The 15,630-nt window shown below is 45.3% G+C and overlaps 1 protein-coding gene and 1 non-coding gene across 2 annotated transcripts in view; both read left to right on the forward strand.

Moving 5' to 3' along the window:
* The window catches only part of LOC124722209 (gamma-aminobutyric acid type B receptor subunit 2), a 360,835-nt gene that overhangs the window by 325,325 nt on the left and 19,880 nt on the right, over nucleotides 1–15,630 (forward strand). The gene's annotated exons all lie outside the window — the stretch shown is intronic.
* Trnas-cga lies at nucleotides 603–677 on the forward strand. Its single transcript has one exon. It is a non-coding gene; the product is annotated as a tRNA-Ser (tRNA).

A 15,630-nucleotide genomic window follows, 5' to 3' on the forward strand; every position in this document is an offset into this window, starting at 1 on the left:
CGATTAGGCTGAAGCCAGAAGTGCAGAGGAAATAACTGACAGAGTAGAATGATTTTCACTCTGCAGCGGAGTGTGCGCTGATATGAAACTTCCTGACAGGTTAAAACTGTGTGCCGGACCGAGACTCGAACACGGGACCTTTGCCTCTCGCGGGCATGTGGTCAACCAAGTTTTTTTTTTTTTTTTGGTTGATCTCATTTTGTTCTAGATTGTTCATTGAATTTGTTCGTGGCGGACGACCGATGACACCTGTTCAGGTTGATCGTTGATTCGTTCACTCAGTTTTTTTGTTACAGAGGGTAGCTAAACCCTCTGACCGAACACGCTGAGCTACCTTGCCGGCACCAACTGAGCTACCCAAGCACGACTCACGCCCCGTCCTCACAGCTTTACTTCTGCCAGTACCTCGCCTCCTACCTTCCAAACTTTACAGAAGCTCTCCTGCGAGCCTTGCAGAACTAGCACTCCTGAATGAAAGGATATTGCGGAGACATGGCTTAGCCACAGCCTGGGGGAGGCTCGCAGGAGAGCTTCTGTAAAGTTTGGAAGGTAGGAGGCGAGGTACTGGCAGAAGTAACGCTGTGAGGAGGGGGCGTGAGTCGTGCTTGGGTAGCTCAGTTGGTAGAGCACTTGCCCCCGAAAGGCAAAGGTCCCGAGTTCGAGTCTCGGTCCGGCACACTGTTTTAATCTGCCAGGAAGTTTCACTGACAGAGTATTTCATCACATCACCTACCCAAGGATATTAAAATTCTCAGCCCTCAGTTCTCATATAACTTATTAATGTTTTTATCTTGCTAAATAATTAATAAGTGATCTGAAATTGATGTCAGACGTTGAAAAACATTTTCAACCTGCTCACGGGCGTCAACGGATAATCTCAGTGCTCATGAATCTTTTTTTCTTGCCTTTCTCTTCTTTTCTCCTCATTTCAGGTGTCAGATATCTCTGTAGTCTTCCCAACAAACAAACGAAAATGGAGAAGTAATACAAGTTACAATATTGCTAACAATTAATGACACAGTGTTATTGTCGGTGGGTACAGTGCTATAGTGTAGCTGCAGGGTATAGCTTAATCTCCAATCAAATAAAACTTTATCTGCAGTAACTTCAACAGCTGACTCGTAAGAGTGAATCAGTTATACTAGCGACAGTAAATGAATGTCACATCAGATGTGACATTCAGTTCCTACTGGTTTCTTGGACCACACTTGCGCAGACGAAGGATCATAATTGACGCTGCCTGTCATTCCACTGCGTGGTGAAATAGCGAGTCTACCCACTAATACTAAAATCAATATTTTGGATTCACCTTGTAACCGGTCCGAGTGGACTGTCCACAGTCGACGTTCAGTCCACTCCTGCAACGTATATCGCCGGCTGGTAGCAAGCGAGCCCCTGTGCTCCTGAGTACACAGCGCGCGCACCTGCAGCGCACGAGTTATGCCGTCCGGCAACTCGAGTACACACAGCCATCTGCTGCTCGAATAAACAGGCTACATGCAGCCTTAACATACGGCGAGTTACGCAAACATATGAGGAGATACCTTCACCACACAGCTCTCTGCCTGCAGGCGGGGAAGTAATCCGCGTTCGTGAGAGCTTGTTTTCTCATCAGCGTTATTTTCTCATCAGCGTTATTTTCTCGCAAATATTAAGTTCGTAGGTCTTGCAACGTTACACTCTTTCGATGTAAACTACATGAAGCACGTTGTATCAACTATCCACAGCTTTGCGTCTACTAAACTCTCGTCTGAGGAGTTATAGCAGTCATTATTTGGATGACGCAGTTACGAGTGGAAAATTTGCTACTACTACTACTGTTGAACCGAACTGACACAAGAAGCGAATATTGTCTTTCAGGCAGATAATACAGCTATAGGAGTAAACAGTACACGTTCCTTCACAGAACGTATCTGAAGTTAATCAAGGTAAATACATCATCGTCAACTTTTGATATCATTCAGTACCTCAGACTTAAATAAACGTCTTAACTTAGTTACAGCCGGCCGAAGTGGCCGTGCGGTTCTAGGCGCTGCAGTCTGAAGCCGCGGGACCGCTGCTGTCGCAGGTTCGAGTCCTGCTTCGGGAATGGATGTCCTTAGGTTAGTTAGGTTTAAGTAGTTCTAAGTTCTAGGGGACTAATGACTTCAGCAGTTGAGTCCCATAGTGCTCAGAGCCATTTGAACCATTTAACTTAGTTACAATTGCAGTTATCGAACTTACTGCTATACATGATTCAAAAATTTAAAAAAAGTTTACTCTTTCTGCATATTTCCGTTCACTAGTGGGCTATCAAATCATTTTTTAACCATATACATTCACAGAAATAGCATTTTTAGAGGATAGGGTCGATCAACAGTTTCCGTTCGAAGGTCGTACAGTCCAGAATTGGTACGCCAATCAGGCAAAATCACCGATAGCAATGAGGCAATCATCCCACCGACACACCAGTTGAAAATAATAACCGTTTGGTAAAACAACGTGTCGTGCTGCTGCCCGGTAAATACACTACTGGCCATTAAAATTGCTACACCAAGAAGAAATGCAGATGATAAACGGGTATTCATTGGACAAATATATTATACTAGAACTGACATGTGATTAACTTTTCACGCAATTTCGGTGCATAGATCCTGAGAAATCAGTACCCAGAACAACCACTTCTGGCCGTAATAACGGCCTTGATACGCCTGGGCATTGAGTCAAACAGAGCTTGGATGGCGTGTACAGCTACAGCTGCCCATGCAGCTTCAACACGATACCACAGTTCATCAAGAGTAGTGACTGGCGTATTGTGACGAGCCAGTTGCTTCGCCACCATTTACCAGACATTTTCAATTTTTGAGAGATCTGGAGAATGTGCTTGCCAGGGCAGCAGTCGAACATTTTCTGTATCCAGAAAGGCCCATTCAAGACCTGCAACATGCGGTCGTGCATTATCCTGCTGAAATGTAGGTTTTCGCAGGGATCGAATGAAGGGTAGAGCCACGGGTCGTAACACATCTGAAATGTAACGTCCACCGTTTAAAGTGCCGTCAATGCGAACAAGAGGTGACCGAGACGTGTAACCAGTGGCACCCCATACCATTACGCCGGGTGATACGCCAGTATGGCGATGACGTATACACGCTTCCTATGTGCGTTCACCGCGATGTCGCTAAACACGGATGCGACCATCATGATGCTGTAAACAGAACCTGGATTCATCCGAAAAAATGACGTTTTGCCATTCGTGCACCCAGGATCGTCGTTGAGTACACCATCGCAGGCGATCCTGTGTGTGATGCAGCCTCAAGGGTAACTGCAGCCATGATCTCCAAGCTGATAGTCCATGCTGCTGCAAACTTCGTCCAACTGTTCGTGCAGATGGTTGTTGTCTTGCAAACGTCCCCATCTGTTGACTCAGGGATCGAGACGTGGCTGCACGATCCGTTACAGCCATGCAGATAAGATGCCTGTCATCTCGACTGCTAGTGACACGAGGCCGTTGGCATCCAGCACGGCGTTCCGTATTACCCTCTTGAACCCACCGATTCCATATTCTGCTAACAGTCATTGGCTCTCGACCAAAGCGAGCAGCAATGTCGCGACACGATAAACGGCAATCGTGATAGGCTACAATCCGGCCTTTATCAAAGTCGGAAACGTGATGGTACGCATTTCTCCTCCTTACACGAGGTATCAAAACAACGTTTCACCAGGCAACACCGGTCAACTGCTGTTTGTGTATGAGAAATCGCTTGGAAACGTTCCTCATGTCAGCACGTAGTAGGTGTCGCCACCGGCGCCAACCTTGTGTGAATGTTCTGAAAAGTTAATCATTTGCATATCACAGCATCTTCTTCCTGTCGATTAAATTTCGCGTCTGTAGCACGTCATCTTCGTGGTGTAGTAATTTTGATGCCCAGTAGTGTATTCCCGTCCGATAGGAATCGTCGAACGATCATTATCTTCAAGGAACCGAAGGCATGAGAAGCGCTTGGGCAGGTGCTCGAGTGTCTCCCACCTCAGTTGGCGTAACTTCTGCTTTACGATATTTGCGATATGGGAACGTGTTTTACCATGCCACAACAGTGCTTTTCGACAGACATGCTGTCCCACACACATTCTTCATTCTCCTGTGGATGTCTGCCGGTGTTTGTCTTTCGACAGCCAACAAAAGAATAACAGCACGTTGCTCCTGTTTGGACGCATTTGTAATAACGTCGCCGTAGTTCACGCCTTCGCATTTTCCGTACGCACGTGTGAAAGACATTAATGACACACTAATCCCTTGCCTACGTGTCGGTTATATACCCGCGTCGAAGTCATGTTGCGTTGCATATGCGCTGCACCAACGTCCTTAGACGGAAATTTTTTGATCACCCCTTACATAATAATTAATAAAATATTAATCGTAGACCGTTCTGTTTTTTTTTCTTTATTGTATATCAATTCCCCCCCCCTAGGGGGGGGGGGCTGGTAGCAGCGTAATATGCTGCTCTACAGCCTACAGAAAAGGTAAGAATAGAAACAAACAAGAAAAACAGGCGATAAAACGGTGACATTGTAGAAAACTGTAAAATGGCGGTAAGTTGTGGAACTTAAAATATGAAAACACTCTGGTGACGATACGGATGAAGACACACAAGAAGTAGAGAGGCACAATTAAAAAATGCGGCGACAGTCTGGTTTCTGTTTGCACGAGATAAAAAACACAACTAGCGACAGTATGGCGGCTGTTCGCAACACTGACAGGGGACGCACAACACTCATGTAAAACAGCACTACAGATGTCACACGGCGGCAGATGGAGGGGGGGGGGGCAGGAAAAAAGGGGAAGCCGATAGAAGGAGGGAATATAGAGAAGGGGGGCTGGGTGGAAGCGAGAAGGAGTGGGAAAGGCAGGGGAGGGGAGAGCAGAAAGGACTCAAGGGAGAGAAGGGAGGCAGAGAGAGGGTAGGTGGGGAAAAAACAGGATGGAAGGGGTGGAAGAGGGAAGCTGGGGAAAGGACAGGGGAAAGGGGGGGAGGTGAGGATCAGAGTTGATAGGAGGGGTAAATGGAGGGAGAAAAGGCATCATCTGCGAGGGGGAGTTGATGGAGCCCACCTTGGGAAAGGAGATGAAGGGTGTAGAGATGGAGGGGCCGGGGGGGTCAGTTCTGTGGAGACCTCTATATACAAAATGGTATTTTGACTACGCTTTCACAATACAACGACAATATGACAAGTTTTATATGAACCAACATTTCTCTTTCCTCTGAAAAAAATGATTCAAATGGCTCTGAGTACTATGGGACTTAACATCGGAGGTCATCAGGCCCCTAGAACTTAGAACTACTTAAACCTAACTAACCTAAGGACATCACACACAACCTGCAACCGTAGCGGTCGCGTGGTTCCAGACTGAAGCGCCTAGAACCGCTCGGCCACACTTGCCGCCTTTCCTCTGAAATGAGGTGCAGGATGCTTCTAAGTAAACTTTCGCTGCTTGAGCCATGTAGACTGGAAGCTATTTATCGCATTGGTACTCAACTTTATATGAATGATGTTCAGACTGTGCACTGCAGGATTTGCATTGTTAGTGGTGTTAGTGTCATGAGTTGCCATTAGGTTCCGTTACTGGTATGGCGACAAAGGGTTTAAACACGAGCATCAGTGTGCATCACAGTTGCAGACAGTCAACTTTGGTCTGGACAAGGTGAGCAGGGCTTTACTCAGAAAGCTGTTTTAGCACAACAACATCAATAGTACTGATGCTATCCACGGGTATCGACGCATTAAAGGAATACGGAGAGGTCCTCTTTCTGCACCAGGGTTGAAAAACATGATTTGGAAGTTCGAATTAACTAGCGATTTGAGAAGTGCACCTGTAGGAGGCCGACGACGAATTGCGTCCCAAATTACTCAAGAAGTTACAGTGGACGTGGCTGAGAATACTGGATGAAATGCACGACCTTCAGGCAATGCACAAGCTATGTGTAGACGGTCCACTGTTGGAAAAGTGCTGCAAGCAATTGTGGAATGTACGATAATAATAGAAGCTCAAAATATGAATTAAAAATTCTGCCATGGCTGTGACTGGAACCTGGGTCTCCTGGTGTACTAGGCAAGTGTGTTAGCCATTATACAACCACAGCGGTATTGCTAACACGCCCTCCCTAACACAAACTTAAATTCTACAGCTTATTTTCCCATCCTTCGATCGTCACTGTTGTCAAGACTCTCCAGTATTGGAGTAGCACCCCAGTGTTGGACGTAATGGGGAAATCCTGACTGTACCACAGGCATAGGTGGTCTATGGATCTGATATAATTACATTTTCTTTGAGACATTTGAGTCTCATCTTTATCTACGATAATGAGACAGGCAGTATTTTCCCATTACATCCAACGCTGGGATGCTATTTCAATGCTGGAGAGCCTCAGCAGTAGTGACAGTCTAAGGAGTGGAAAATAAGCTCTAGGCATGAATTGAAGTTTGAGGTTGGCAGAGCGTTGGTCGGAGACAGTGCATGCAGCTGCGTTAGCTGTATGACTAACACACCTCCCTAGTAAGCAAAGAGACCCAGGTTCCAGTACTGGCCATGGCACAAATTCTAAATTATTTCTTGAGCTTCTATCATTATCATAGATAAAGACCTTCACATACTGAGTAAGTCATCAACGTGTTGGTCCACCTCTGGCCTTTATGCAAGCAGTTATTCGGCTTGAGTCCGCAGCTCGTGGTCTAGTGGTTAGCATTGCTGCCTCTGGATCACGGGGTAATGGGTTCGATTCCCGGCCGGGCTGGGGATTTTCTCTGCCCGAGAACTGGGTGTCTGTATTGCCTTCATCATTTTATCATCATTCGTGAAAGTGGCAACATTGGACTGTATAAAGATTGGGACTTTGTATGGGCGCTGATGACCGCGCAGTTGAGCACCCCACAAACCAAACTTCACTATCATCATCATTATTCGGCTTGGAATTGATTGATACCGTTGTTGTATGTCCTCCTTATGGATATAGTCCCAAATTCTGTCCAATTGGTGCGTTGGATCGTCAAAATCCCGAGCTAGTTTGAGAGCCCTGCCCATAGTGCTCCAAACGTTCTCAATTGGGGAGAGATCCGGTCACGTTGCTGGCCAAGGCAGAATTTGGCATGCACGAAGAAAAACAGTAGAAACGCTCCCCCTGTGCGGACAGGCATTATCTTGCTGAAATGTAAACCCAGGATGGTTTGCCTCTAAGGACAATAAAACTGGGCGTAGAATATAGTCGACGTTCCGCTGTGTTGTAAGGGTGCCGCGGATGACAACCAAAGGGGTCCTGCTATGAAATGAAATTAAATGGCACCCCAGACAGTCACTCCTGGCTGTCGACCCGTATGGTGGGCAACAGTGAGATTGGTATCCCACCACTGTCCAGAGCCGCTCCAGATGTATCTTCGTTGCTCCAGATGTATCTTCGTTGGGGCTCAGTTCGAAGTGGACTCCATCACTGAAGAGAATTCGACTCCAGTCACTCAGATTACAGGCTCAATGTGACCGACACCACTGCAAACGGGCTTCTTGACGTAGAGATCAATAGCAGTCGGCGCAAAGCAGCCCTGAATTCATTCTCCTTTCTGTGGGCCACCTATTAATGTAGACACTTAAGCATCACTTGCAAATCGGATCAATGATAATGATGAATGGGGTGCTCTGAGTGCCTCTCTGACGATTGCTCTTTCCTCTCGTTCTGTCGTCTTTCTAGGTCGATCGCTTACTTCTTGACGCTGTGTTTGGCCGTTGTCCATCCACTGCTGCCAACATCGTCGAATAGCGGCATCGTTCCTATTCAGATGTCTAGCGGTTCGCCAATTACTCCAACTGGCTTCTTTGAGCCCAACTACACGTCCTCTCTCAAATGCTGACATCTGCGTATATTGTTCACGCACCTGTCTGCGAGGCGTAGTAACTGTCCAACTTAGCACACGGAATAAAATTCACAAAAGACTTTGTGCCCTGGTATCGACTTGTCCCCTGTTTACTATCTTCGGCAGCTGCACAGTGAAACTGTGCTGTAGTGTCACACATTTATGTATCGGCTGCCAATGTTTACAATTTTGCGTTTTCCGTTGATACCTGTATGATTAGCAATTCGTGATTTGTTTGCAAAATTCCTTCTTGGTGCGTCGTTTCTTCATCATTTTTTTGTCTTAAAGAAGGTCTGTCACGTGTATCGTGGTAAAAGACCTCCTTCAGTTTCAAGGTACAAAATGGTACACGGCTGACGAAGTATGGCTCAACTGTCCACATCTTATATAAATGGTTCTAAAACTTGTATCATTATACTCACGTACCGTACGTGAAGAATTAGCAAAATATGTTGCAAAGAACTTTAACATATAATACAGCACTTAAATGTGTACAACGCAAAATATATACAAATTAGCTGAGTACCCGGCATTGCCCCAGGTATGTATTTATTCCAGCCTTCTGGCAGTCCGTCTCCTCCTTGCCCCTCTCTTTATCCATCGCTTTCTCCCTACTCTATCTATCCCATCGTCCTCCCTCTCTCTGTCCACTCCTCTTCCATCTCTCTGTCCATCTTCTCCTCCTTCCTTTCCCAATCCATTTCCTTCTCTCCCTTATCGCTCCCCCTCTTCCCTTACCCTGTCCACCTCCTCCTCTCCCTCTCTCTGTCCTTCTCCCTCTCTCTGTCCATCTCTTTCTCCCCCTGTCTTTGTCTGTCTCTCTTTCTTTCCTTTCTTTGTCTATCTGCTCCTCCCTGCTCTAAGTCCATCTCCTCCTCCCCCCTCTAATTCCGTATCCTCCTCACCCTTTTATCTCCTCCTCTAAGTCAGTCTCCACCCTCCCCCTCTCCCTGTCATCTCTTCCTCCCTTTCTCTCTTTCCATCTCCTGCTACGCCCTCTCTCTCCGCATTATCACGCTACCCCTATAGCACAGGATGACAATAAATTATTGAACTATACGAAATAACGTCGTCATAACTTCTGAACGGTTTGCCTTAGGACGTTCGGACTGCATGTGGGGCATGATGGGAATTGCTTTGCGCATGCGTGTTTGGTTTAGCGATGAAGCCCGCTTTCATTTGGATAGGTTTGTCAATAAGCAAAATTGGCGCATTTGGGGCACTGAGAATCCGCATTTCGCGATTGAGAAGTCCCTTCACCCTCATTGAGCGATTGTGTGGTGGGTAATGTCCAGTCACAGAATAATAGGTGCAATATTGCTTGATGACACGGTGATTACCGAATGGTACGTGAAGGTTTTGGAAGATGATTTCATCCCCATTATCCAAAGTGGCCCTGATTTCGACAAGATGTGGTTTATGCAAGACGGAGCTCGATCCCTTCGAAGAGGAGAGTGTTTGATGTCCTGGACGAGCACTCTGAGTATCGCATTCTGGCTCTGGGGTACCCAGATGCGACTGTCATGGGCCACGATTGGCCGCCATATTTTCCGGATCTGAACACATGGGACTCCTTTCTGTACGGCAATATTAAAAACAAGGTGTACAGCAATGACCAAAAAACGATTGCTGAGCTGAAAACAGCCATTCAGACTGTCATCGACAGCATCGATGTTCCGACACTTCAGCGAGTCATGCGGAATTTCTCTATTCGTCTGCGCCACATCATCACCAATGATGGCAGGCATATCTAACATATCATAACCTAGAGCCGAGTATGTGTAGTGTCGTTTACATGTTGAATAAAGCGTATGCAAGCCGTAGTTTGTAATTAATATACGTTTCTTATCATACTATTAATAACTGTCAGCCTATAGGTTGCTGGTTCTTACCCCACAGTGTTTCATTCCAGGTATTAAAGTACTATGTGTACCAAATTTGGTTGAAATCGATCCAGTGATTTAGGAGGAGCTTTATATGTGTGGCTTTGTCCGCATACGCACATGTCACATATATTTCATACATATGTAACGCATTTCACACATATTTGTGTACATAATAGTCGTGTATCACTAGCAAACTTCGTCCCACAGTTACGTTTTCAAGCACCTCAATGTTTATGGCGTCGTATCTCGTGAACTATGTGGCATACAATGATAAAATGTCGCACATACATTCAGTGGTATGTGAGAATAATGTCTGCAAAATCTGTCACAATTACAGATAGTAGTAAAGAAATAATAAATCAAAATGTAACGCCTGATGCGGCAGTTTTACTGCCTAACAGCGACGATGTGGTAAGCGATAAAATTTTTCCCTTTTATCATTTTGTGGGGGTTATTAGCCAAGAAAAAGTTGCCTAAAGTTTTGAAATTATGTGTAAAGTTGTTGCAAGTCATTAAGTGGTCTCACTGTCAAACACTGAATGAATAAACTCTGGGCATTCGCACCTCGTGGGCTGCAGTCATTTTTCACCCCCATCCCCACCCACTTCATAGGTAGGTGGTTCTTACCCCACAGCGACTCTTTCCAGAAAGTAGGTGATATACACTACTGGCCACTAAAATTGCTACACCAAGAAGAAATGCAGATGATAAACGGGTATTCATTGGACAAATATATTACACTAGAACTGACATGTGATTACTACCTTTTCACGCAATTTGGGTGCATAGATCCTGAAAAATCAGCACCCAGAACAACCACCTCTGGCCGTAATAACGGCCTGGATACGCCTGGGCATTGAGTCAAACAGAGCTTTGATGGCGTGTACAGGTACAGCTGCCCATGCAGCTTCAACACGATACCACAGTTCATCAAGAGTAGTGACTGGCGTATTGTGACGAGCCAGTTGCTTCGCCACCATTTACCAGATCTTTTCAATTGGTGAGAGATCTGGAGAATGTGCTGGCCAGGGCAGCAGTCGAACATTTTCTGTATCCAGAAATGCCCGTACAGAACCTGCAACATGCGGTCGTGCATTATCCTGCTGAAATGTAGGTTTTCGTAGGGATCGAATGAAGGGTAGAGCCACGGGTCGTAACACATCTGAAATGTAACGTCCACTGTTCAAAGTGCCGTCAATGCGAACAAGAGGTGACTGAGACGTGTAACCAATGGCACCCCATACCATCACGACTGGTGATACGCCAGTATGGCAATGACGAATACACGCTTCCAATGTGCGTTCACAGTGATGTCGCCAAGCACGGATGCGACTATCATGATGCTGTAAACGGAACCTGGACTCATCCGAAAAAATGTTTTGCCATTCGTGCACTCAGGTTCGTCGTTGAGTACACCATCGCAGGCGCTCCTGTCTGTGATGCAGCGTCAAGGGTAACCGCAACCATGGTCTCCGAGCTGATAGTCGATGCTGCTGCAAACGTAGTCGAATTGTTCGTGCAGATGGTTGTTGTCGCGTAAACGTCCCCATCTGTTGACTCAGGGATCGAGACGTGGCTGCACGATCCGTTACAGCCATGCGGATATGATGCCCGTCATCTCGACTGCTAGTGATACGAGGCCGTTGGGATACAGCACTGCGTTCCGTATTACCCCCCTGAACCCACCGATTCCAAATTCTGCTAACAGTCATTGGATCTCGACCAACGCTGGCAGCAATGTCGCGATACGATAAATAGCAATCGCGATAGGCTACAATCCGACCATTATCAAAGTAGGAAACGTGATGGTACGCATTTCTACTCCTTACACGAGGCATCACAACAACGTTTCACCAGGCAACGCCGGTAAACTGCTGTTTGTGTATGAGAAATCGGTTGGAAACTTTCTTCATGTCAGCACGTTGTAGGTGTCACCTCCGGCGCCGACCTCGTGTGAATACTCTGAAAAGCTAGTCATTTGCATATCACAGCATCTTTTTCCTGTCGATTAAATTTCACGTATGTAGCACGTCATCTTCGTGGTGTAGCAATTTTAATGGCCAGTAGTATATATGCCAAGTTGGTTGAAATCGATAGATTGGTTTAGGAGGAGACGTGGAACGTACATGTATACATTTTTGTAACATATGTGGATGCTGCAAACGGAGGAAACTGCGTGCATTTCTTCATGTGATTCTATAATTGCTCACTAGGTTAGATGGCCTTGGGCAAGTACAGATAGGGCAACAGCTTCAACGGGTGCAGGGCAAAGTCAGGACATGCGGGGACCAAGCAGCAATCGGTATTGTAATTGTAAACTGTCGAAGCTGCGTTGGTAAAGTACCGGAACTTCTAGCGCTGATAGAAAGCACCGAAGCCGAAATCGTTATAGGTACAGAAAGCTGGTTGAAGCCAGATATAAATTCTGCCGAAATTTTTACAAAGGTACAGACGGTGTTTAGAAAGGATAGATTGCATGCAACCGGTGGTGGAGTGTTCGTCGCTGTTAGTAGTAGTTTATCCTGTAGTGAAATAGAAGTGGATAGTTCCTGTGAATTATTATGGGTGGAGGTTACACTCAACAACCGAGCTAGGTTAATAATTGGCTCCTTTTACCGACCTCCCGACTCAGCAGCATTAGTGGCAGAACAACTGAGAGAAAATTTGGAATACATTTCACATAAATTTTCTCAGCATGTTATACTCTTAGGTGGAGATTTCAATTTACCAGATATAGACTGGGACACTCAGATGTTTAGGACGGGTGGTTGGGACAGAGCATCGAGTGACATTATACTGAGTGCACTATCCGAAAATTATCTCGAGCAATTAAACAGAGAACTGACTCGTGGAGATAACATCTTGGACCTACTGATAACAAACAGACCCGAACTTTCCGACTCTGTATGTACAGAACAGGGAATCAGTGATCATAAGACCGTTGCAGCATCCCTGAATATGGAAGTTAGTAGCAATATAAAAAAAGGGAGGAAGGTTTATCTGTTTAGCAAGAGTAATAGAAGGCAGATTTCAGACTACCTAACAGATCAAAACGAAAATTTCTGTTCCGACACTGACAATGTTGAGTGTTTATGGAAAAAGTTCAAGGCAATCGTAAAATGCGTTTTAGACAGGTACGTGCCGAGTAAAACTGTGAGGGACGGGAAAAACCCACCGTGGTACAACAACAAAGTTAGGAAACTACTGCGAAAGCAAAGAGAGCTTCACTCTTAAGTTTAAACGCAGCCAAAACCTCTCAGACAAACAGAAGCTAAACGATGTCAAAGTTAGCGTAAGGAGGGCTATGCGTGAAGCGTTCAGTGAATTCGAAAGTAAAATTCTATGTACCGACTTAACAGAAAATCCTAGGAAGTTCTGGTCTTACGTTAAATCAGTAAGTGGCTCGAAACAGCATATCCAGACACTCCGGGATGATGATGGCATTGAAACAGAGGATGACACGCGTAAAGCTGAAATACTAAACACCTTTTTCCAAAGCTGTTTCACAGAGGAAGACCGCACTGCAGTTCCTTCTCTAAATCCTCGCACAAACGAAAAAATGGCTGACATCGAAATAAGTGTCCAAGGAATAGAAAAGCAACTGGAATCACTCAACAGAGGAAAGTCCACTGGACCTGACGGGATACCAATTCGATTCTGCACAGAGTACGCGAAAGAATTTGCCCCCCTTCTAACAGCCGTGTACCGCAAGTCTCTAGAGGAACGGAAGGTTCCAAATGAGTGGAAAAGAGCACAGGTAGTCCCAGTCTTCAAGAAGGGTCGTCGAGCAGATGCGCAAAACTATAGACCTATATCTCTGACGTCGATCTGTTGTAGAATTTTAGAACATGTTTTTTGCTAGAGTATCATGTCGTTTTTGGAAACCCAGAATCTACTATGTAGGAATCAATATGGATTCCGGAAACAGCGATCGTGTGAGACCCAACTCGCTTTATTTGTTCATGAGACCCAAAAAATATTTATTACATACAGGCTCCCAGGTAGATGCTATTTTTCTTGACTTCTGGAAGGTGTTCGATACAGTTCCGCACTGTCGCCTGATAAACAAAGTAAGAGCCTACGGAATATCAGACCAGCTGTGTGGCTGGATTGAAGAGTTCTTAGCAAACAGAAAACAGCATGTTGTTATCAATGGAGAGACGTCTACAGACGTTAAAGTAACCTCTGGCGTGCCACAGGGGAGTGTTATGGGACCATTGCTTTTCACAATATATATAAATGACCTAGTAGATAGTGTCAGAAGTCCCATGCGGCTTTTCGCGGATGATGCTGTAGTATACAGAGAAGTTGCAGCATTAGAAAATTGTAGCGAAATGCAGGAAGATCTGCAGCGGATAGGCACTTGGTGCAGGGAGTGGCAACTGACCCTTTACATAGACAAATGTAATGTATTGCGAATACATAGAAAGAAGGATCCTTTATTGTATGATTATATGATAGCGGAACACTGGTAGCAGTTACTTCTGTAAAATATCTGGGAGTATGCGTGCGGAACGATTTGAAGTGGAATGATCATATAAAATTAATTGTTGGTAAGGCGGGTACCAGGTTGAGATTCATTGGGAGAGTCCTTAGAAAATGTAGTCCATCAACAAAGGAGGTGGCTTACAAAACACTCGTTCGACCTATACTTGAGTATTGCTCATCAGTGTGGGATCCGAACCAGATCGGGTTGACGGAGGAGATAGAGAAGATCCAAAGAAGAGCGGCGCGTTTCGTCACAGGGTTATTTGGTAACCGTGAGAGCGTTACGGAGATGTTTAACAAACTCAAGTGGCAGACTCTGCAAGAGAGGCGCTCTGCATCGCGGTGTAGCTTGCTCGCCAGGTTTCGAGAGGGTGCGTTTCTGGATGAGGTATCGAATATATTGCTTCCCCCTACTTATACCTCCCGAGGAGATCACGAATGTAAAATTAGAGAGATTAGAGCGCGCACGGAGGCTTTCAGACAGTCGTTCTTCCCGCGAACCATACGCGACTGGAACAGGAAAGGGAGGTAATGACAGTGGCACGTAAAGTGCCCTCCGCCACACACCGTTGGGTGGCTTGCGGAGTATAAATGTAGATGTAGATGTACCAACCGAAAACCATCGTGTGTAGAACACTCTCCCGAACCTAAAGGGAACAGTTTCTTAAAGCATCTACAGGGTGATTAAGCTGCCCCTACCCATGGGTTTTATGCAACCTGCAATGCCTTCAAAAACAATGTGCAAGATTTTCATATCTCTCACATACTATTAGTCTTACAGAAAAAATGAACCAGACCTTTTTGTAGGAAATTTAATGTTGTTGAATTTTGTACTGGGATATGTTTTGTCTGGAGGCCACAGTTTTCGAGTTATACAAGAAGGGGAAAATAAGCAGAAGCTATGAATTTAAGTCTGCTGGACTTAGGTAGTGTGTGCAGCAATGTTGCCCAGATTGTTGCGGTGGTGTAGTGGCTAGCATTCCTGCCTAATAAGCAATGAGACAAAGTTTCAAGTCCCAGCCATGACACTAATTTTAATTAATTTCTTCAGCTTCCACCATTACAAGAAAAATTAGTTTGAAGGTCAGTTTTGTGCGTTTTTCTTCAATAATTCGAAAACTACAGCCTCAAGCAAAAGTGAATCTCAGTACAAAATTTACCTACATTAAATTTCCTACGTAAAGGTAGTGTTCATTTTTTTCTGTAGGTCTAATAACCTGCATGTAGCGAAGGAGGGAATATGACAGTTTTGCACGTGGTATTTAAAGGCGTTGTGGGTTGAATAAAACCAATCGGTAGTGGCAGCTGAAGCACTATATATTATCCAAGGAATGGATATATTATTTTTTCTGTTTTCAGTGAGTCACGCTATGCTGGA

The sequence above is a fragment of the Schistocerca piceifrons genome, chromosome X (assembly GCF_021461385.2).
Source record: "Schistocerca piceifrons isolate TAMUIC-IGC-003096 chromosome X, iqSchPice1.1, whole genome shotgun sequence".
NCBI lineage: Eukaryota > Metazoa > Arthropoda > Insecta > Orthoptera > Acrididae > Schistocerca > Schistocerca piceifrons.